This window comes from Protomyctophum bolini (genome assembly GCF_963924005.1).
Source record: "Protomyctophum bolini genome assembly, chromosome: 1".
Classification (NCBI taxonomy): domain Eukaryota; kingdom Metazoa; phylum Chordata; class Actinopteri; order Myctophiformes; family Myctophidae; genus Protomyctophum; species Protomyctophum bolini.
The window spans coordinates 18519621-18535392 of record NC_137862.1 but is presented as its reverse complement, the minus strand read 5'-3'; the positions used below and the strand labels follow the sequence as shown (position 1 = coordinate 18535392).

Genomic DNA, 15772 nt, shown 5'->3' with positions numbered 1-15772 from the left:
TAGATGGCCGTGTGATGGAGAGAGAGAGAGAGAGAGAGAGAGAGAGAGAGAGAGAGAGAGAGGTAGATGGAAAGAGAGAGAGAGAGTGCAGTGTGGGTCGGGCCGCCACTTCAGTGCTTCGTCCCTCAGCCTCGCGTCACCCGCCGGTCGGCCCTGTGATTGACAATCACGTTGACATAATTCTCCCAGTCATCTCTCTCTCTCTCTTTCTGGTCCCCTTTATTGCCGCCCTCTGCCCCCCCCTCCGTTCCCCCCTTCCCCTGGTGACTCTCAGGAGAAAGTGCTAGATAAACCTGTCATTTATCAGTCACCCCCCCCACCCCCGCCATCTCTCTTCAGCGTCCGTCCCTTGCCTCTCACCCATCTAAAAACCTCTTATGGGGGTAATCTGCCCTCCATAAGAGGGGGAGCGGGCTATTCATCATGGCTGGGTGCATGAGACGCTGCTGTGGTGGTGCTGCTGGTTATACAGCCTATGTCTGTCTCTGCTGCTGTAGGATTGTATGTGGTTATACAGCCTGTCTGTCTGTCTCTGCTGCTGTAGGATTGTATGTGGTTATACAGCCTGTCTGTCTGTCTCTGCTGCTGTAGGATTGTATGTGGTTATACCGCCTGTCTGTCTGCCTGTCTGTCTGTCTGTCTCTGCTGCTGTAGGATTGTATGTGGTTATACCGCCTGTCTGTCTGTCTGTCTGTCTCTGCTGCTGTAGGATTGTATGTGGTTATACCGCCTGTCTGTCTCTGCTGCTGTAGGATTGTATGTGGTTATACCACCTGTCTGTCTCTGCTGCTGTAGGATTGTATGTGGCTATACAGCCTGTCTGTCTGTCCCTGCTGCTGTAGGCAGCCTATTTTAGGCAATTGTGCAGAAATTATCAAAGATTTGTTATTCAAAAGTAGCGAAGATCTACAAGCTTATTCTGAAACATTCTGATCTGAATAGATTGGCTATTTCCATTATTTGTTTATCTAACAAGTATAAGGGGCTGAAGTTGTTCCGAAACTCTGTGTGTGTGTGTGTGTGTGTGTGTGTGTGTGTGTGTCTTTTTACTTTTTTCTTCTTCTTTTTTTTTAACAAATCCGACCCTAGAACTAAACTAAACTGTGTTGCCAGTTAAATTTCCACCCACTTGTAATAACTAGCTCTGACGTATAGGCATATGAAATAATGTTAACTGTACTATATATCTGTACTGTATGTAACTCATTTCTGACCGAAATGTCAAGTGGATCGGCATCGTTCCAAGGTCACACACACATGGACGCGGTGCTCGGTGGCTCTCAGAGCCCAGTGTAAACACTGGCTGCAATAAGGCAGCATTACATGTGGATTGCTGCGCGGCCGTCACCTCAGTCACATAATGATTAGATGTAATATTAACGCCTCGCCCTCGGCTGGAATGTTGGCGTGCCCGGAATACCAACCAGCGCTTCATCATGACTACGGTATAGGCGGCCGTGCTCCTGGTTCTCTGCACACTGAGATGAACTTTACGGACATATATTACAGGATGAGTTTAGAATAACTTGGTGGCAGTGGAGTTTATTTTTATTTTTATTATTGTTAACTAGCAAAGTGTCCTAGTAGCAGATGCTGGAAAACCATGGCGGTTGTGGACACTTTTAATCTAGAACGACAAGGTCTATGCATAGAAATAGTAATCTAAGATCATTAAAGATCAGTAAAGCAATAACCTATTATCAGCCTTAACAGTAGCATGTCCCAGAAAAATCTATAATCTGTATATTTAAACTATACAAAACTATAGGATGGCAGGTTAACAATGACCGGTCATCTGTCTGCGACTGCATAACATGCTGAATCACAATAAACATCTACATTACATTTTAGCCTTTGCATAAGACACGCATGGTTGTCGAGGCGAGGGCAAGTGCTACAGCAAGGGCACTTTAGCCACAAAACAGTGTGAACATTTGGCCAAAATAGCCAAACATTCTTTGAAAATAGTTAAAACTACAAACATGTATAGAGTGGCTATTTTCACTGTTTGATGTACCACAAGGTATAATAGGGTCCAAGTGATCAGGGTCTACTCTCAGTGAGCCAACATTATTCCTCCATCATTACCAATTCAGCCAGATGACCACAGTCCAGGTCTGGCATAACATCAGTGAGTTTGGGGTTCCTATAGAAGACGTGTCTCTTCTCTCCCTCCCACACACAAACTTCTGAATCCCAAACAAAGACCCCCACCACCCATCCTCCAGGTTGAGGAGGTTTTATTTTTAGTTTATTGCGTCGCCAAAGCCTCTGTGTTTTCCCTTGAAAACCTTTCTGTTTGCTCTCTATATCTCTGCATGATCTGCCTTTGCCTTCTGTTTTTCAATATGTCTTTTTCACACCTTTATTTCATTTCCCACCTCCTGCTGCCCCCCCTCTCCTCTCTATTTTACTTTTATTCCACTGAAGAACACTCCTCCTCCTCCTCCTCCGGTCGTGATAAATCAGGAGACCCCGGGCGCTCGGCGGCAGGGTTCGGTCGGAGGCGTCGGCCGGCGAAGGGGTTTGATGAGATAAGCCGCGCTCTTCTCTCGCCCCGTGCGCGCAGATTTATTGGGCTGGGATGAGCAACAAGCTAGCCATCACTCTCAGCCAAATAGACTCCCCTTTATTCTTATTGCGCTGCTGTCGCCTCGGCCGTCGCCATCATTGCCGCCACTGCTTAAAGGGTGTGTGTGTGTGTGGGGGTAGGAGGGGTGGTAGAGTGGCCCCCGAGGCCTGCTCTGCGCTTCAGAGGATGGGCCCTAGCAACACCCCCCTCCTCCTCCTCCTCCTCCTCCTCCTCCATTACCGTCTATTAGATCAAGGAATGAAACCTGCACAGCGAGGCCTCTGGCTGACACTGATGGGCCTCTTCCTCTCCATGACCATGGAGCACATGAGCATATACAGTATATACAATAAGGCTACATTGGAGCCTGACATTTAGGAGTGTCATTTGCTATCCCCTTTGGTTTATTTTTATTTTTTCTTCTCCCTTCTTCGTCTGTGGCCTGCTGTTACACTGCTATGGGTCTAACGGGTCTCAAGTATTTGCCTTTGTTTTCTTGGAGAGAAGCGATGTGGACGACGGACACACTGCTGGCTGTTATGGAATTTGAATCTGTAGTAAATAATCCTAGCGCTGTCACCTCATATTGGCCTTAGTCGATCAAGACTTTGTTAATTCCATGTTATATTGACACTGAATGGAAATGTTTCAAGAGCCCATCTCTTGTAAACTCTTGTAAACTCTACATACACTATATAAGCTATAATTCGATCAATAGCCTTAGGCCCTTTGCAAAATCAACATTAGAATACCTCAACCTCACCAACCTCATCATTTGCATGATTGTATGCACTATGCAACAAGCACAATTTCACAGTTTCAGTTTCACAGATTCACTAAGAATGTGTTTAGTCGAAGGCAGCCCCAATCAATACAGTTGTGTGGTGTGTGTGTGTGTGTGTGAGTATTTTCGTGTTCAGCTTCCATTTCCTTGTCCAGCTGCTGACGATAGCATTCATTTGAGCCGTCTTGTTGCGTTATCCGTGGCGCGGGGGGGGGGGGGGGGGGGGGTTGGGGGGGGGTTGGGGGTGTCAGCACGCTACAGGCCGGCGAGTGCAGTACATTATGGCGCGCTGCAGACCTATAGCATCATCCTCACTGCACTGCACTCACCCAACAAGTTCTCCACAAATTGCTTTTACCCTTCTCGCCCTGTGAACACACACACACACACACACACACTTGGACCAGGGTTTGGGGTGGCGGTTTGGGGGTGGGGGGGGGGTATATGTTTTTTTTCTTCCGGCACTCAGGTTCTATTTAATCATGGCAGGAGGATGAGGAGGGCTTTTCTCTTTATGAAAGGTATTAGAGCGGCGCTGTGTTGTTCACTCAGCATTACACTCTGCCCTCCGCGCCTCTCCTCCAGCCCTGACCTCCCTTACACCATGCCAGGTGAGGAATTTGATCAAGTGACACTGCCGCACTCACCCCTCTCTCTCTCTCTCTCTCTCTCTCTCTCTCTCTCTCTCTCTCTCTCCCCCGCCACCTTCTCTCTCTGATTCTAATAGTATGGCTGGCTGGCAGGTCCGGACTGCCTCTCATCTCATCAGTGAGGTCATACCCTGTGGGCTGCTCTCTCCGTCATTCTCTCTCTCTTTCTTTATCCCCCCTCCATTCTGTCCCAGCCACTCACTGTGTCATTTATTTGGGTGTTGAACCGGCCCGGCGGAGCTTGCTGGGGTCCTGATTCAATCTGCTACATCCCGAGGCTTTTTTACTGGACAACAGAGCTGCTATAGGTGTCAGTATACTAGCTGGAGTGACGCACAAGGTCGGGTGGGGGTTAGAAAAGACAGACCCCCCAACCCCTATAACTCATAACTCTATGGGTATACAACGGGCACTCAGACAAAGCCCCCGACACTATGACTCAATCATATCGGTCGGATCGGCGGTGCGACGTATAGGTGTGACTGAGGCCTGAACCTCTAGTTCTACAAAAGAAAAAACAAGCTCACAACGCTATACTCAAGAATGAATGGATGTCTTCGTCTGGGTGTTTAAAGTTGTCTACCTGATGTAATTAGAGGCCCGTCCTGATCTAAAGCGCTAGATCAAACAGATAACGACGGCCCGCCTCAGCCCTGCACTGCTATATGCACCACTTTCTACTCAAGGAGCCGGCGCCATTCCCTTTGATCCGGCTAACGTTACAGAGGAAAGTGGGAAGTACATTTGGAAGAGAGAGAGAGAGAGAGAAAAGAAGGTCGACGTGCACTTTCAACACTTGGAGTGGCTTTTGTGGAGGGATGCTCTCCATTCTGCTTCATGTTGTACCTGACCCCCCCCCCTCCTACTCCCCGCTCCTCGACATGCACTACCAGCATGCATCAGCAGACATGGGGGTCATTAGGCAGATTGACAGTGATCGTCTGGCCCGTGGAGCTGAGGCAGCCGTCTGTGCGCGGACGCCTCAGACGCCTGCTTTGAAATGCACACGTATGGATTTTGCGGGGGGGACGAACAGAATTAACAGAAAACGTTACAAGCGGCGCCAATCGATGGCCCGCGTGAAAGATACAGCGGACGGTGTGGAAATCACAATTCGGACATGTTGCCATTCGGTAATTGATTGGCTTTAAGCTCTAAGCCGCTGTTTTCTTTGGGTGCTCGCAGGGGAAGAGAGTAATGGCTTGGCACCGCTGCTGACATGTCTGCAACGAGGCCTCGTACCCACCGGTGCAACAAAAAAAAAAGTTCGGGGAGGAAGTCAATGTTTTGACTGGTTATGTTTGTACAGACCTGTCAACTTTTTCTGATGGTGATCTGTCAAAGTGTAGCCTGTTGTTTGGTTTCTTTTTTAGGTAAATTATGGTCCCATGATTTTTTTTAAATGATTGGTGGCAAGATGGCAGCTGTGTGCATAAGGTCAATAGCATTCGTTTCCGGTTGCTTTTCGCGAACCGGAAGTTCCAAGACGGTGGATTTCACCTTTGCCATATAGTCCATAGTGTTGACAGGTCATGGCTGGAATCTACATGACGTTGCTGAACTGGTGCTGCTGGGCTTAATATCCACATGGAGAGATACCAACGTAGTATATATGCTTTTGCCTGCACTTATGTATCTTACTCTGTGCATTCTAGTGAATTAGTGTATTCACGTGCACACTCGGAGGGGACAAGGCAGTGGAGGAAGTGTGTGTGTGTGTGTGGGGGGTCGTCCATTATTCATCAGTGATAATGAGTGAGAGGAGATGGCAGCATCTGGACTTATCGATCCAGTCGTCCTCCTCGCCTGCAGTGGAAGGTCCGCTGGGATCAGGGGAGGTGGGAGGCACCGTTGCCAGATGTCGTGAGAGAAATAAGCAACTAGGTCTATGAAAACAATATAACTAGGCTGTATGAGCTCTTAAAATCTATAGATATAGCCTATCTTTTAGAGACACTATTTTCAAAGAAAGTAAATATTTGGAATAATATTTGAAAAATAATTCTGAGAAGTACATTAATTTGGGGGTCCTTGCATGCAATATGTTAGAACTGGTTTAAACAATGAAAACAAAATGGAGGCAGGCGCAAATAAATGTAAATTTAAAAACAAGCACACATAAAACCCTGCAACCCACAACTACCAATATTTACAATCCCAAAGGCAGACATGGCAACACTGATGGGAGGAGAGGCGAAGATTAGAAGACGGGTGGAAGGGGGTGGGACATGTTAGGAGGTCTCAACTCAAGACCCGGCAGCTCATCCTGAGTGGAGAGATGTTGTACCTCCTTCCATCCACAGTGCCTCCTCTCCCCGGCTGGCCACCTGGCACGGGAGATAAGCACCTCCACATTGTGTATATAGGGCCGCAGCACTGCGCCGCTAGATTGATAGGAGGTGTCATAACGGCCTTGATCTGCACCAGATCTGTCTCTTGTCTCTCATCTAGTCAGAGTGAAAACCACACAGCTTATGGTTTGGTATTTTTGGTATAATTAAACTACTTGAGCTGTATAGTGACAATAGCTAAATAATAATAAAACCTCACAACGTATTATGAGCTTTTAGATTTGTTTCATTTCATTTTGTTTGGAAAATGTTAAAATAATATCATATTTAATATTATTATTGAACGTATATTGAAAACAATGACAGGGCCCCCAAAATAGGAACAACAGGGTGAAAGCGATTAGTATAAACAATATTTTTCACAGATGTCTGTGGCTTATGAGAACCTCTCAAAGCTTTAAAAAATACACATTTACCTGAGCGTAAACAACCAAAAAGCAGCGCGTGGTTTCTATGTCCCTGCTGAACTGTCCCTCCATTGTGTGTGCACGTCTACTGGAGTATAGCTTCCCGCCTATACGAACACATGTGAACGCTGCAGATAGAGTAAGTATGACATTTAGTGTTTTATAAGGACGTGGGGGAACGGCCGACCGGCCAATAACTCCTTGGCTGCTGTGTCGACGGCACGCTTGTATCTGAGCCTCGCAGAAGCCTCTTCTCTCTATTTCCCCTGTACTCACAACACACAACACACACACACACACACACACACAGGCATCACTCACACACATACACACACTTTTACTGCCTTACTGCACAAACGCAGGCAGACTAAATTAGGCCGGCCCCCTTTTAATACCTCAGAGAGGGGAGAAGCAGCCATTATGAATTATCCGTAATTACAGCCATTTCCTAAACTAATAAAGCTGGTAAGTCTTTACGGCAAAGGTTAGTTTACCCCACGCACGTAAACCACTGTGCGTGTGCACACGCACACGTACATGTGTGTGTTCGCGGAAAAGCTGCGCATGTGGATGGCTGTATGTGTGTCCATATACAGATACGTCTGTATGTTTGTGTACTACATGCGTCCGTGCGTTTGCGTGTGTCGTCACCCGCACCTGCGCGCATAGACACACACACACACACACACACACACACACACACACCATTTGAGCTCAAGTGCCCAAGCAAGCGTGCACACACACACACACACACATGCAAAGGAGAGGAGAGCTGGCCCTGGGCTTGGCAGTGCCTGCGGTGCCATTAATTTGCCGTGGCTCCCTATCACCAGCCACAGATGCCTATAGACACATAAATGAGTCTCCAGTGAGCCGGCGGCCCCGCCTCTCTGCCAGCGCAGCCGGGACCTAATGGTCCGGAAAGCCAGCGTATGTGACGGGCAGCGCAGACCACCGCCTCCTTTACACTGGCACACATTAGTGGATGGACGCTCCTTCTCTGATTAACACATCAGCAGTGCCCCCCCCCCACACACACACACACACACTGACCCCTCCCCCCTCTAACTCCCCATCATACCTCCCCTCCTCTCATGTCTGTCTCTCTCTCTCTCTCTCTCTCTCTCTCTCTCTGTCGCTTCACAACTCCACATCCATACACGCACGTCGCACATCCATTATTACGTAATGTATTATAGGCTAATATATAGAATATAATACACAATATATACTGTATGATACAGATAGAGACTAAGGGAGTTATCATATGCCAGCATCGCACACATCGCAAGCGCTCACGCTCTCGCGATCGCATGTGTACACGCACTTAACGCTGCAGTAAGTGTGTGTGTGTGTGTGTGTGTGCGTGCGTGCGTGTGTGTGTGTGCGTGTGTGCGATGGGTGAGAGAGGGGAAGCCATGTGTGAATGATAGCTCCTGTGGAAAGATAATGCGGCTCACGCGGCGCTGAGCGGCCCGCTGATGGAGCCAGAAGATGACTTTTTGAATGGTTAAGTGGGTGAACGTTTGCTCACGGCTGCTAGCGGCGCGCCAACCCCCCTGTGCCCTCCATCAATCCACCATCCTCAGTCCCTCTCTCTCTCTCATTCTCTCTCTCTCCTTGTCTGTCTGTCTGCATCTCCTGGATTGTTTATTGGAGAGGCAGGAGGAGGCCGCAGATAAGAGAGGGCAAGGCTAATGCAGTGATTTGTGTCAGTCACGGCGTGCAATTTGTTACAATCGCAAGACACTCATTGCAGTATAATATGTTTATTCTGGTCAATTAGGTGGCCCCGGGAGCAGCTACACACCCATGCACGCACGTGCACACACATGCATAACACACAAGACGGCTATTTTATGAATGCAGTTTTGAACCTGAACGGTAAACAGAGAGATAACAGCCAAACATGTATCAAAATAACAATTCTTCTGCATTCTCTAATAGTGTTAACTGATTTAACAATAATGTAACTCTTGAGAGCTTATGTGTCCCATTTGATTTCATGTCATGCTCTCAAGAGTTAAAGATCTATAAGGGTATAAATTTGGTTACCATTTAGCTGGGGACCACTTGGAACCCCTCAAGGACCACTGGTGGTCCCCGGACCACTGGTTGAAAACCACTAGTCGTATACGAACACAATTGGCCCATGTTCAGGGGAGGGAAGCCAGTTGTGAAGAGATGTTTGACACTGCACATACTCCTATGGGCTGGGGCAACACCTGTAAGGAGTGTTGGATGGGAAGAATACTCTGGCCTATGTCTTCCCGGTGGGGGCTCCTCACTGGCAGTTGAGTCAGTACAATACAACAAGACAAGAGTGACAACCCACTGATGTGTGTGGGAAGCAATCGAAAAGGCATAATGACACAGCAGAGAGAAAAACTAAAACCAATGTTGTCATCATAATGTCATCTCATTCTGGCCAATCACAATTTGCGTCCTCACTTGTCTGGAAGGCTGTGTTTAGGAGGGCATCCAACGGGTGTCCCCCGTGGCACAATTCTTATGCGATCCTCAACCAATGGCACATCTCCCACCCAATCACGCCGGCCAATCACAATTTTCTTCCTCACTTTTCCGTCTTCACTTGTGTCTTCAATGTTTGTGTTTACACAAATACGTAAAGCTGGGCATAGGAGGGGCTAGCACCCCTCAAAAATAAATATATCAGGCATAACTCCAACCCCAAAATGATCCTACAACTCTAACCTCTGCTTAAATTGTTTCCTTATACTCTTTGTGGTGTCAGCTTAGCTCATGTCTATTTTTCCAGGAATTGTACTTATTGTACTACCCTCCCAAGTATAATAATTAAAGTATGCGCACACACACACACACACACACACACGTGCATATAGACACCGTATTGCGACATGTCAGAGACAGAGGTGATCAAAGAGAATGGAACTAATCTAATATGGCTGTGCAGCTCATGCTGCTATAGCAGCAGCCTGTGGTGGACTGATGCATTGTGGGAGGCAGGAAGTAACATCTGCAGAGGGCCACGGGGACAGACGAGGCCAGGCACTGCTCTGCACTCACACACTGTAACGTTAAGGTGTGCCGATCTGGCCACACATGGAACCACACATGTATAATGCATATTTTATGCATACACGCAAACACGCATGCATGCCGTGTACTTGACCATGTAAACAAGCACCTTGTTTAGGCCTTATGGCCACGTGCAACATAAGGAGAAATGAGCCTACTCTGCAGAATGTTGATTGTACTCTGACAGTGTGAACTATTGACCCTTTTGTGTCCCTTACGAACGCTCAATATTTTATGTGACATGTAGAGGCCCAATTGTTTCAGCCCTACATAACTACATGTTGGTTGATTGATTGGTTAGTTGATTGATTGATTGATTGATTGAAATATTTGTTGACAAAATGCATCATCGTCGCTGCATATTTCATATTCCAAATCCTTTTTATTTGTAAATAATTAATACTCCATCATTTTGTCACACAGCAGTAGATAAGATAGCAGATCTACAAGCTCACAATGCGTCACATTGTGACACATTGTCAGTTTGTAGATTGGCTATTTTCACTATTTCATTTATTTTTAATAATAGGAGAGGAACGGTGTGTGTGTGTGCAATGATATACATAAACAAATCTGTCAACCGTATACAACACAGGTACAAAGCTCACGCACGCACGCAGGCATGCATGCACGCACGCACACACACTGCACACACAAATAAATTGTTGTCTTAAGCCTGGTGTATATGTTATTGTTGTTGTACGGCGTCACGCACCAAAGATAGTCGATCTAACAATGTTGTGAGCTTGTAGATCCAGCCATTTCCGGACACCGCAACACCGCCACACACGAAGGACTATAAATTAAGCATTAGTTGTCTTAGTTGAGGCCAGCGTAGGTCCCAGCGGAGAGGCAGGGTGTACATAAAAGCAAAGCCAGCAGGCAGGCAGGGTGTACTGGACCAGTGCTCCCATCGATCTGAAGGGGTTCATTAGGTAAGTGCTGACATCACAGATTGATGTCTCTTTAAACCAGTGCCTGCCCAGGAGCTGACAAGGAAAATCAGCACTATTGACTCCCCCACTAGCGTGCGTGCGTGCGTGCGTGCGTGCGTGCGTGTGTGCGTGCGTGTGTGCGCGTTTACGGGCGCACGCGACAATGTCTGTATGCATGTTTGTTATTTCCTTTTTGTGTGTCCTTGTACACGTACGTTTCAATGAGCATGTATGTGCATGTACTCCAGTGAGGCATAGGTGCAATTAAAGTGTGTAAGGTAGCGTGTGTGTGTGTGTGTGTGTGTGTGTGCGTGTGTGTGTGTGTTTGCGCGTGTGCGTTGCGTGCGTGCATCCGTGTGTGCGCGAGCTGTGCATATGTTTCCTCACACACCATACTGCGCTAGTTATACAGTCAGCCATGCAGATAAAGAGCCTGTCAAGCCGCCTTTACACACCGTAATCCATCCATCCAACCAATGGCATAGACTAGAGGAGAACGCGGGGAGAAAATGGTGGAGGTCAGTGTTGCCCCGCCCCCATGAAAAAAAGAAAGGGATGAAAAAAAACAATGGAGAAAAGAGAGAGCGATGAGAGTGTGTGTGTGTGTGTGTGTGTGTGTGTGTGTGTTGTGTGTGTGCCCTGTGGTCTCCCTGTTTGGCGCTTGTCGATTGATTTGAGATGTCATTTGTATCTGATGTGTTTCTCTAATTAAGAACAGGGGAGAATCATTGGCATTGACCGTCTCAGAGCGGCCATCGATCGCACGGAGCACGCAGGGAGGGGAGCGGCTGTCTGAGGTGATGGGACTGACCGCAGGACAGGGACAGACTGACCACTAGGACAGACTGACCACAGGACAGGGACAGACTGACCACTAGGACAGACTGACCACTAGGACAGACTGACCACTAGGACAGACTGACCGCAGGACAGGGACAGACTGACCACTAGGACAGACTGACCACTAGGACAGACTGACCACAGGACAGGGACAGACTGACCACTAGGACAGACTGACCACTAGGACAGACTGACCACTAGGACAGACTGACCACTAGGACAGACTGACCACAGGACAGGGACAGACTGACCACAGGACAGGGACAGACTGACCACTAGGACAGAGACAGACTGACCACTAGGACAGAGGCAGACTGACCACTAGGACAGAGACAGACTGACCACTAGGACAGAGGCAGACTGACCACTAGGACAGAGACAGACTGACCACTAGGACAGAGGCAGACTGACCACTAGGACAGAGACATACTGACCACTAGGACAGATACATACTGACCGCTAGGACAGAGACATACTGACCACTAGGACAGAGACAGATTGATCACTAGGACAGAGACATACTGACCACTAGGACAGAGACATACTGACCACTATAGGACAGAGACAGACTGACCACTAGGACAGAGGCAGACTGACCACTAGGACAGAGACAGACTGACCACTAGGACAGAGGCAGACTGACCACTAGGACAGAGACAGACTGACCACTAGGACAGAGGCAGACTGACCACTAGGACAGAGACATACTGACCACTAGGACAGATACATACTGACCGCTAGGACAGAGACATACTGACCACTAGGACAGAGACAGATTGATCACTAGGACAGAGACATACTGACCACTAGGACAGAGACAGACTGACCACTAGGACAGGGACATTTGTACACTTCTAGACTCCACCTGTCTGGTTGCTCGGGCTAAGCTTACCAGCACTCCACTTGCCTCCACACTTCCACAGGCTGTTCATACGTACTCTGAAGGTTTTAGGCTTATTATCCCGCCCTCAATGTCTTCACATATTGTACAGTAAATATAAAACGCATTATTCAGGCACATTCCAGCCACCTCTTTTGCCCATTAGGACCACTCTACGCAACGTCATCAGACATGCCGACGTGCACCTGTGGTAACATCATTCTAAAGACCACAGGTTTCTGCGTTACACCTTTTTGTTGTTTTCAGTGGCGCCAAAGCGAGACTTGGCGATCTTCTAGTTTTTCTAGTAATCACACCATTAAAAGATAATGGTTAAGGAACCAGAATCGTTAACATCCTAAAGAAGAAGGCCACCTACAATACCTCTGCATAGCCCCATCTCCCCAAACGGCTCAGAGTCCCTCTGTAACCCTATAAGACAGACTTCTAGGCCACCTACAATACCTCTGCAGAGCCCCATCTCACCACATGGCTCAGAGTCCCTCTGTAACCCTATAAGACAGACTTCTAGGCCACCTACAATACCTCTGCAGAGCCCCATCTCACCACATGGCTCAGAGTCCCTCTGTAACCCTATAAGACAGACCTCTAGGCCACCTACAATACCTCTGCAGAGCCCCAGCTCACCAAACGTAACACTGTTTCTTTAAATGAGCAATTGATCAGCGCAGGGGAACATAACCCGGGTGTCTCTGAGTGTCCGTTAGCCAATCAATAGCCCAGGAGTAGAGACAACGACCAATGGAACTCATCGGCCTTTCATTCATCCATACTCCAGAGGCCCCACGCCAAAGTAAAGCAGTTTAGAAAGTTTGTCCTCACTTTTTCTTTTTAGCCTGAGCTGAGCAGAATGCAAAGCAAGTGTTTGGATTGTGGAACGGGCGGGAACCCCGAAGGCATTATGAATCCCTCCCAGGCCCGCCATCACACCGGAGGCACTTCCCCATTGGCTGCCTGCAGGAGATTATGGAGAATAATTGCCACCTGATTGGCTGTTAAATTTTTCATGGACCTTTGAAGCGCAGGGCTGTTTGTATTACCTTCATCAGCAGGCATAATAATAAGATTGAGTTTGACGCGCTTAAAGCCCTATTTATACTATGTCGTATATGCATATGCATGTTGTAAATAGCTGATCTATAAACTCATAATGTTTCTTTTTGGGGGGGGGGGGGGGGGCGGAATGCAGGCCTGTCCACGGAACAGAGCAACAACAACAAAAAACAAGAAAGAAATGGAGCATCCATATTGAGAAAACACTACAGAGCCCTGAGTCAACAAGTTATGGGGTGTAACTGGTTAAAACACTACAGAGCCCTGAGTCTAACAAGTTATGGGGTGTAACTGGTTAAAACACTACAGAGCCCTGAGTCTAACAAGTTATGGGGTGTAACTGGTTAAAACACTACAGAGCCCTGAGTCTAACAAGTTATGGGGTGTAACTGGTTAAAACACTCATGATTTGTGCTTTTGGTTACATATAAGGCCTTATAAATCATGTGCGTGTGTGTGGGTGTGTGTGCGACACTGTGCGTGCAAGTTTACATACTGTAACGTGCTGTTTCATAGACGCTTTTTGGTATACCGGTAGTTTAATTCTAATATTATCTAAGATTTTTGCTAATAATAACTTTAGTGTGTGCGTGCGTGCGTGTCTCTTCTGTGTTTCTGCTCTGGAGGCTGGCAAACGGTGTCACTTTGGGGTGGGAGGCGATGGTACGTCCCCCCCCCCCCCCCCCCCTTCATCTCTCTCTCTCTCTCTCTCTCTCTCTCTTGCTCACTCGCTATCATTTCCCGCCGCCTTATGCTGTAGAGCATTTTATTACAATTGTCAGAAAGAGTAACAATTATATTGTGGGCTGATTACGGCTGAGCTGTCTTACCCTCAGATCAACAGAGCAATTAAAATCTGTAAATAAGGCTACCCATGATGCCTCAGTCCAAACAATGAGGTCCCAACGGAAGCGTTTGTTTGAAGGAGAGCGGAGGAGATTCTCTCTCTCTCTCTCTCTCTCTCTCTCTCTCTCTCTCTCTTTCTTTCTTTCTTTCTTTCTTTCTTTCTTCTCCTGTGTCTTCCCTTCTCTCTCCCCTTCTTCCTTCCCCTCATCTCTGGTGCTCCCTTCCAGCCGACGCGTCTCTGTTGATGGGTAGCTTTGCGCACAGCCGCGGCGACACGCAGTATATTCTGACACAAGATGAAGTTGTTTACTTTTGTGTTAGGTCTCGCATTACGCCGGCGCTCGCTGTCTCGTAAGCACGGCGGAGATAATTCTGGTGCCTAATTGTGCCAAGCTCTGTGTTGTCTGGAAGACAAACGAGACGGAGAGCGAGTCCCGCGCCAAACTACTGTGGAGATGCAATAGAGCGCACAAGTATGCATAAGTGCAGGCCCCGAAACGATACATCTGGACACACACACACACACACACACTCACACACACACACACACACACACACACACACATACACACACATACACACAATACACATGCATTTGTTCAAACTCATCAGATACACAATAGGCATTAACCGATCGGTTACTAACTGTTTAGGACTACGTACATGACTGAAATCTGAAAACTGAAATCTACAAAAAATAAGTCATATACAAATAAATACAAATTGTACAGAATATTTATGGAATAAATCACTTGAATATAATACATAATGTACATTTTCTGAGAAGAAAATAACTACCCTATGTCTTTAGGCCTTATTTGAACTGCTCACGTAAGGACTGCAACTTTATGTATTGATGTGACGTCACGGACGGTTAGCCGCCCACATTCCATATAGGTTACAGAAAAGGTCCACATGCCAATCCCCAATACACAAACATGCACACATTGAGGTGCGTGCGTTCGTATGGCTTCACGCGCTTTAGCAAAACGTGAAGATGTGTTACATGAGAGACGAATCCAACGTGGAACGAGGTCAGAGTGGAAGGATTGTGAGGAGAACATCTCCAACATCTCCTCCACGTTAGAACGAGGTGATCTCTGCAGGGCCCCCGTCTCTCTCTGCAGGGCCCCCGTCTCTCTGCAGGGCCCCCGTCTCTCTGCAGGGCCCCCGTCTCTCTGCAGGGCCCCCGTCTCTCTCAATCCGAGGGTCACTTAGCTCCTGCGGCTTTAGCTGGTTGGCTCGCGTCTCTCTCTCTCTCTCTCCCTCAACTGTCCTTGGCAAAGGCGTCCCCGTCCGCACCCTGCTGGCACCGTCGGAGGAGCGCGCTGCCAGGAGAAGGAGGCATCTTCATAAATGTAACAATTTAATTA

At 47.6% G+C, this 15772-nt stretch overlaps 1 protein-coding gene across 1 annotated transcript in view; it reads left to right on the top strand.

Annotated features, from left to right (window-relative positions):
- fto (FTO alpha-ketoglutarate dependent dioxygenase) overlaps window positions 1-15772 on the top strand; it is a gene marked incomplete at its 3' end in the record, with an annotated part of 188360 nt that overhangs the window by 135166 nt on the left and 37422 nt on the right. The gene's annotated exons all lie outside the window — the stretch shown is intronic.